The following is a 7,958-nucleotide window of genomic DNA, read 5'->3' on the forward strand; positions in this document are numbered from 1 at the left end:
ACTTGCAGGCCTTGCAAAGATGGAAGGGGTGGTAGGGGTGATTATGATGACATCTGAGTAGTGAGTCTCTGAAGGACTGGGGCCTAACCATGCTGGAGAAGAGCCATAGGACAGCTGGTAACACTGGCCATGAGATCTCAGGATTTTAGAAGCTACATCTCACAGTAGGTCTTTTATGAAGTAGCTTTGAAACAGAATCTTGTCAGGCTCTTTAGTTCCCACAAACAGATGTGGTTCTGGCAGCTATCGTCATCGCTCAAGAGGTAAAAGATGGCATGTGTTGCATTCATCTCTTTAATTAACAAATGTGAACCTTTACCACTGCCTCTATTCTTTCCAGAAAACTTTCTTCATAATGGATCACAGACTACTTGCACTTATTATGAGCTGTTCAGAATGAATGAATGGGCTACTTGGTATAATTTAAACTACCAGGCAGCTTACAGGTATGTAGTTTAGTTACAGCATATGACTCCATCTCACTCAATACCCAGGTCTGCCTTCTCAGTTCCAACCTGGTTCACTTCAGGTGAGCACGATGAATATTTTGCCCATCTTGATTCTAGAGAGAAACCAGGTTTTCTCTGGTCCTGTGCATTCCTCAGGCAAGCCCACTGGGCAGGCAGCTTCTGGCACTGCTCAGTTGACAGGTCTTTCTTTGCATTTCCTGAGTTTTCCTCCTTTCTCTATCAAGTTAGCCATGGACAGCAGCATCGACACATCTCGCCTTCATCTGAAGAATTCATAATACTTTCCTTAAAATCTGGAACAAACAGGCATGCAGTTGTGACAACCAGAAGACTTGGAAGAGGGATCAGTTTCTCTGAGGCCATACTGAAGGACCAAATTAGTGGTATTGTGAAGACTTTTGCCCATGTAGTATTTCTTTTTATTTTGAATTTGCTGCTTGGTTCAAAGGTTGAGATGAATGGTATAATAAAAGCACCTGGCTAGATCCAGCCTCATTTTCCTTATGAAATGTATTTGTTCCTCATGCTTCAAAAGAGAGATGAAATCTATCTAGCTATTTGGAAGTCCTCTATTGGAACCAAGAGCAAGAAGTTCAAGATAGAAAACAAGATCTAGGATCACCCACTGAAAATCTTATTGAGGCTAGAAATCTCAGGCTGTGATGGGAACATGAGGGTTAGTTTTCTTCCACACTCCCCTTTCTATTTTACCCTAGTGTCTTTTTTTTTCTCTCTTAGATGAACAGATTCAATTAAAGATTGAGAGGGATGTATTGGGATTAGATACAATTTAGGATGTGGTTGACAAGAACTGGTGCTGCCAACTTCGTTCCTTTACTCTTAATATAAAAATCAAGAGAAACCCCATGAATTGGGAAGGGATTCATTTGTCCCTTAATAAACAAAATACAAAGCACACTGGGGAATGTGAAGAAAAGAGGTCTGAGAAGATACAACCAGGAGAGGCCACACTTACAGTACCCAGAACATTCCTTCTAAGTTTCTTCCTGTATCCCTGTTATGTCTGACAGGGTCCATGTGGGCTCACGAAAGAGAAAAAGAAAATTTCTTCTTTCCCCACCTCCTCTAATTCCCTAGAGAAAGACTTTAATTTTTTAAAGACAAAATTGAGAACAGTTAAAATGGAAATGAAGAAAATACAAAACCACAGATTATTTGCAGGTATTTGTGTAATAATGATACAAAATATCAGACAGGGAAGCTCAGTTTTATTCCATAACCTGTGTTCAGGGCCTACCTAGAGACCTGCCAGTCAGTTACAGAGCAGTTATCCTTCCAGTTCTGGAATGAAGACCTAGGTAAATGTCTTGAAGTCCTTTAGAGTTACTAGTGGAAAGGCAAGGTGCTAGTCCTCACCCTTAATTAAGGGAAAGGGCTCCCCTTAATTTCTTCCAGAACCACTCCTGTAAGAAGTGGATATGAACAGTCTGGACATACCATCTGCTCACTGCAGGGCAGGGCCAGAGAGCTCTTTCTTCCTACAGATCCTCCGCAAATTCAGGCAAAGTACCCATGGCTCTGTAACACAAAAGTTCCACCTCATAATGCTAGTTCAGTTCATTTCAGCATCTCCTTTTCTTCAGGCATCAGGTACACTGTGGACAGGGAAATTGGGTTTCAGAAATAGCACCTGTCTGAGAACGCAAGGCCCCACCCCCCACCCCCGTCAGCACCAAATGGTCTTAATTAACTTTGGACACTTCTGCACCTCACACTTTATTTCCGAATGTTATTGAAAGTTGTCAGAACTTGTCTCACTTTTTTCTTTTATTACTAATGTGTAAATACAATGCCTCAGGAGTGTTACTAAAACACAGAATCTAATCCCTGGAGATTAATTTATGAACGCAGCATAGGGTGAAGTTGCATCCTGGTGACTGTAAATTGATGTTGGTAAAAGCCACAAGCATCGGCCTCCTCAAACCTACAGGGATCCTGAAGGCCAAGGGGGCTGGAAACAAGGAAGGACGAAGGGAGAGCCAAACTCTGCTGATTCTGAGACACCCCCAGGACATAGGAGCTAGGGTTTCCCAGTTATGTCAGAAGAGAGTAGGGCCAACTTTCTCTCTGGATGTGGCAGACCCGCCCTGCAAGTCTGTCTATCCATTAGCCTAGTCCAAAAGCATTTATTGAGCACTTATGCTACATCAGTCTATGCTCAGCTCTGTGGGAATCAAAACAAGAAAAGCAGTAGTTACTGCTTGTGATGACCTTATCTTCATGGGGGAGTCAAACATAGGCATTTGAAACCACTGGAGAACAAAGCCAGACTCTTGCAAGTATGGGATTGTGGGCAGCAGCTTTTAAGCGCACAGTTTCAGTGGAAAGTCAGGGTTGACTGGAGTGATCAGGGGTGATGCACTGCTCTGGAGCATAAGGCAATGGAATTAAAGATGGGCAGCCCGGGGTCCTTCCTGAAGAGCAGGGGACACATGATTTGGGTAACCTCGGTGACATCTTTGATTCCTCAGAGGAGCTTATGCCAGCGGGAATAGCTCATTGGTTTAGAAACTGTGCTGTACACAAGTTTGAGGAAACATTTGTCCAAAGGGAATAGCTAAGCACCCCTAGTCCAGTATCAACCATCTTCACCTGCTGGGTGAAGGACAGAGGAGGCCACTGCTCAAGGCCAAGGGGAGGAGTTGGTGTAAGGTTACAATTGGCTTGGGGGTTCAGCTGAGCAGTCTGGGACCTGCGATGGGCATGTAGAGGGAGGGGTGCAGGGCCTTCCATTCGGGAATTCCTGATGGTATTTTCAGTAGTGGTTCGCGGGGACACACGCGGGGAAGGCTGGGTTAGCTCCTTACCGCTCACGGCGCAGCAGCGTGCCGCGGGTCCCCTCTCCATCTCTTCCTCCAGCCTTGCCTCCTCCCGCCCCCGGCTCTTCCCGCTTGCGCGTGGCGGTCGGCCGCTTCTAGCCTCTTCCTTGGGTGGGTTTGGGGTGGAACAGTGGCGCAGACCCTGAAGGAAGGCCTGAGGCTGTGGGAAGGTGGGGGAGGAGGGGCGGAGAGGGACCCGGTTGGGCTGCGCACCTGCACCGGAGCAGCGGCGCGGTGCGGGCCGGGCGGGCCGGGCCGGGGCTGGTTAGGGGGACCCTCCCGGCTCCTCCTGCCTCCAGAGAAGGCTCCGGAAACGATGGCGGCCGCTAAACCGAGTGCTTATTAAGGCGGGAAGCAGAGGTGGCCGGCCGCGGCGGGTGCATCGGGCTTCAGAGCGGTCGGCTGGCGGGTAGCGGGCGCCCGACCCGCCGCCGCCATCGGAGGGTAATGAGTGTCAGGCCGAGGGGTCCCGGGGAGCGGTCGGGACAGCCGGCGAGTGCGGCGGCCCGGGGATTAGGAGCACGGGCGGAGCCGCCTGCGGCCAGCGAGAAACTGAGGAGCCGCTCGCTCTCTTCTCGCTCGCTCTCCATCTCCCCTGTTTTTCCAGAGCCTCTCCCCGTCCCTCGCTGAGGTCCACGGGGACAGCCGCAGCAAACCGAGGCCGCTGGCTCCGAGCACCTCCACGCCCACACTCTGGTCACTTCAGCCGGCCGGACCGTGTCCACACCCCGCTTTCCCGGCTCCGCAAGCCTTGCAGAGATTTGCTGGGATCTTCACAGGGGTCCAAAAAGGGGAGGAAGGAAGGGCTGGAGGGGTTGAGGTAGAAGAGGTGGGAGCTGCTGCCGCCTGGCAACCGATCCTTCTCTTTCTAGAGATTCAGAATCCTAAGAAACCAGGACCCAGCCCTGCTCCTTAGGAAACGGTGCCAGGGGGTTGGCCCGAGTGCCTGCGTGATCTACTAGGTAGGGCTCCGTGCAGATTCCATTCTCCTGCTGCTCTAGAGCAGGAGAAAGCAGATTTAGGACTCAAGGTTTGGAGAAAGCCCAGACATGGCCTCCCCTCTTGCCAATCTCCCGCTGGACACCTACTCCCCGGTATCCCGACCAGGCATAGATATGCTGCCCAAATCACTTACCAGCCAAAGGGCTGTCTGAGCTTGCTGGTGGGACTAGCAGGAGGCAGGGAATGGGGAGGTGTGATTCTGTGCACACAGTAGGTGCTTGGAAAAACGTGCCAGGACATGGTACACATAAACTAGGCAGAGTCCTTGGTCACCCATTGCTGGCAAAGAGAGGTTCAGAACAGCAAACCTTCAGCCTGGTAGACAGAGGATGCAGCCCAGGCTGCTGAGCCCCATTGCTGGGCTGGTGGGAGGCAGCCAGAGCTTTGGAGGGCTCAGACAATCGAGGCGATTGAAGGGCAGCTCTTTGGAGTTGCTGCCAAACTAATCTCAGGCGGGCAGTCTCGTGCCTTCCCTTTAGTCTCAGCCCACTTGCTGGCTCTGCCCTTCAGAGGAGGCCCACTACCTCCTCCTGGGTCTGTGGATTAACCCCTAAAAACTGAGTTTTGTTTGCAGAGCTCTTTCCAAAGCTGAGGGAGCCTCCAGAGTCTGCTGCTCTTGCTGCTTATTGGCGAGGGGGATCCATGAGGTCAGATGGGGCTGGCACTGGCTCAGCCTCTGGCCCTAGATACACACGCAGCCTGGGAATCTGCCAGGAAATCTTGATTGCCATGGCCCAGCCTGTGAGTCCTGTTTTACCACAATCTCAGCCCCACCCAGATACAGAGCTGCCTTAACTGGGGCTAGGAGGGCACTGGACTCCTCCCTCTTACCAGTAGGGGGAATGCTGCACTCAGATGTTTGCCCACAGATCCAGGATCTAGTCTGTCTTCAGCACACAGCCTTCCCTTAATCATTTCGGAAGTGGTTCCATTCGCACTACTGGGACTGTGCTCTAGATTCCTGATCAGCCTCAGAGCTGTAATCTTACCCCTCTGAGGAACTGGCCTCCTCTCTGGGCCTTTCCTACTCCCATCCCAGCAAGCTGAGCCTATTTCCCTTGGCTTCCTAAGTCCATCAAGGTCATGCATGCTCTGTTGGGGCTGATCATCTGGAACCAGGGGTATGTTGTCTATCTGCCTTTGGGGGTCTCTGCTGCCAGCCTCTGCTAATTGTTCGTCTTCCTTTTTCCATGAGTAACAACTAGGCCCTAAAGTTCCACTAGCTCAGTCTGCCTTCTGTAGCCTGTCAGGCTTCCTGTACCATGTCTATACCTGCTCTGACTTGATAGAGAATAAGAAATAGCACTGAGCTTCACTGTCCCTTCTATTTAAGAGTTTTGCATACCCCCTTGACTTGGCTAACCCCTCACATGGCTGGGCACCTTCTGTTCCTCTAGGTCTCATAGGTGGGGCTCTTTTTTGAGGATCTGGGGATGATTATGAGATCTAGGGCAGTTACCCCGTGTTTTCTCTGTGTCAGGTACTGTTCTAGGCACGAAGGATAACAAAGCTGAAAAGATAAAGACCCGCTATTCCCAGAGATTTCCTTTGTGGTTCGGAAGTAGATAAACAAACTGTGATACAATATGAAAGACCTCTAACAGAGGCAGAGACCAACAGAAGCTTCAGGGACATTTACCTTAGTCTTCATCCAGTGCCCCAGCCTCTGCCAGTCTAATTCCAAGCAGTCAAAATGATCAGGGGAAGAGAAGTGCTAATCCAATAAATTCCATCTTTATTGTACTCATTTTGGTTGAAGTTTCTTTTTTCTTTTCTTTTTTTGGTACTGGGAATTTAACTAAGGGACACTTAACCACTGAGCCACATCCCTAGCCCTTTTTATTTTTTAGTTTGAAACAGGGTCTCACTAAGTTGCTTAGGGTCTTGCTAGATTGCTGAGGCTGGCCTCAAATTTGCAATCCTCCCCCCTCAGACTCCTGAGTCACTGCCTTAGCTGCCTTAACTGGAGTTAGGTGGGCACTGGATTCCTCCCTCTTTACAGTAGGGGGAATTGCAGTCGAACACCACCATGTCTGGCTGGTTGGGGTTTCTATTACTTGTACTATTACTTGTAACCCAAAAGAGATGCCCCAGAACTGAGCTGTACACAAGGAACCAGTGTGGATTGGGAAGCACCTAGATTTTCCAAAAGCCTTGGTGCTGTGCAGGATATGTAGGTGAGTAAGACCCAGGCTTTAGCCAGAAGTGGGGGAGCGCATCGGTAATACCAGTGACTCTGGCAGCTGAGGCAGGAGGATTGCAAATTCGAGGCTACTTTCAGCAACTTAGCAAGGCTCAATCTCAAAATAAAATGGGCTGAGGATGTAGCTCCACAGTAAAGCACCCCTGGGTTCAATGCCCAGTACAACCCCCCCAACAAAAACAGAAACAAAAAACAAAACCAGCCCAGTCGTCAACCTCTAGGAGCTCAGTTGCAATGGAAATGACAGAGTTATATAGTAAGTAACTCTAATAGAAAGCAGATTGAAAACAGGTCTATAATGGTAAAATCAAAATATTACTAACATGGGGAAGAGTGTAATTTGTAGAAAGGTTGTAGAGACTCCTGGAGCTTTCCTTGATTACATATCTTAATTACACATTACTATCAAATTACCCTTATCTTCCACCAGGGATAGGATGGGAAATAATCCTTTGCAGTGGATGGTTCTATGTTTGAGTACCTAACCTCCTCCATGACCACTTTTATTATTTTTTTTTTTATATTGGCACTATACATTTCTTTTGGAGAAACATCTTTCATGCAACTCTCTCTTTCCTTCCTTTCCAGGTGGAGTTTGAGACTCAGGATTAAGCCAGCCATCACATGCCAAGCTCTGGGCATGGTGGTTGGCTCAGGGGTGAGCATGTGACCCAACTTGCCCAGTGAGCCTCTGGTTTTGGCCCTAAGTGAAGAGCGGATGGGGAAGAGCTGTCCTCTTCTTTATTGGACTTGGGATGTGAGGCTGTCATCCTGATGCAGGTGCTGCCATCTTGCTGCCACCAGGTCTTGCATGACATGGAGCCAGGACATAAGAAACCCAGCTAAGGGGTGGTGAGAAAGAAAGTTGGTCCTAGAGATAGTTATGAGCCACGCTATAGGTGTCCAAAGCCAGGCCTAGCCCTGGAATTTGTCGCTTGTCCAATTCAACACATTCCCTCTTTATTTAGTTACTTTGGTTGGGGTTTCTGTCACTTGTAATTGAAAAAGATGTAACTGGTGTGTACTTATTGACTCCCTCCCATGTGCAAAGCCTGTGCTCATTGCTTTTAACTGTAGCGTCTTATTTGATAAGTGGCTGTTACTCTCTTTGCCTTGTAGATGAAGAATTTGAGGCTTAGGTTTGGACTGTGTGATGCTTTCTCTGGGACAAAGACTGAGGGTGCTCAAGCAGCAACTTAAAGGACTCTAGCCTGCAGGGGCAAAAAGTCTCAGTCAAAAAATAGAAGTTTCAATAAAATGACGTTTGTCTTCTAGAGCCTCAGTCTTCCTCCTGCTGCTGTTAGTAGCCCGTGGGCCCTCTCAAGGCCTAGGAAGAGGCAGGACTCAGTGTTGGTTGATGTACCAATTCTGGGGGTTGGCAGATTTGCGGCTCCATTTGCAAGGCTATACTGTAGTTATGTCTGCAAAACATCAGTGTCAGGA

The 7,958-nt window shown here is 48.9% G+C and overlaps 1 long non-coding RNA gene across 1 annotated transcript; it reads left to right on the forward strand.

The window, feature by feature from the left end:
- The first annotated feature begins 3,310 nt into the window (after nucleotides 1–3,310).
- LOC306639380 lies at nucleotides 3,311–7,750 on the forward strand. Its single transcript, XR_013757635.1, has 3 exons — nucleotides 3,311–3,761; nucleotides 4,191–4,272; nucleotides 7,104–7,750. It is a non-coding gene; the product is annotated as an uncharacterized lncRNA (long non-coding RNA).
- Nucleotides 7,751–7,958: the final 208 nt, after the last annotated feature.

The sequence above is a fragment of the Sciurus vulgaris genome (assembly GCF_902686455.1).
Source record: "Sciurus vulgaris genome assembly, chromosome: 11".
NCBI classification, from domain to species: Eukaryota; Metazoa; Chordata; class Mammalia; order Rodentia; family Sciuridae; genus Sciurus; species Sciurus vulgaris.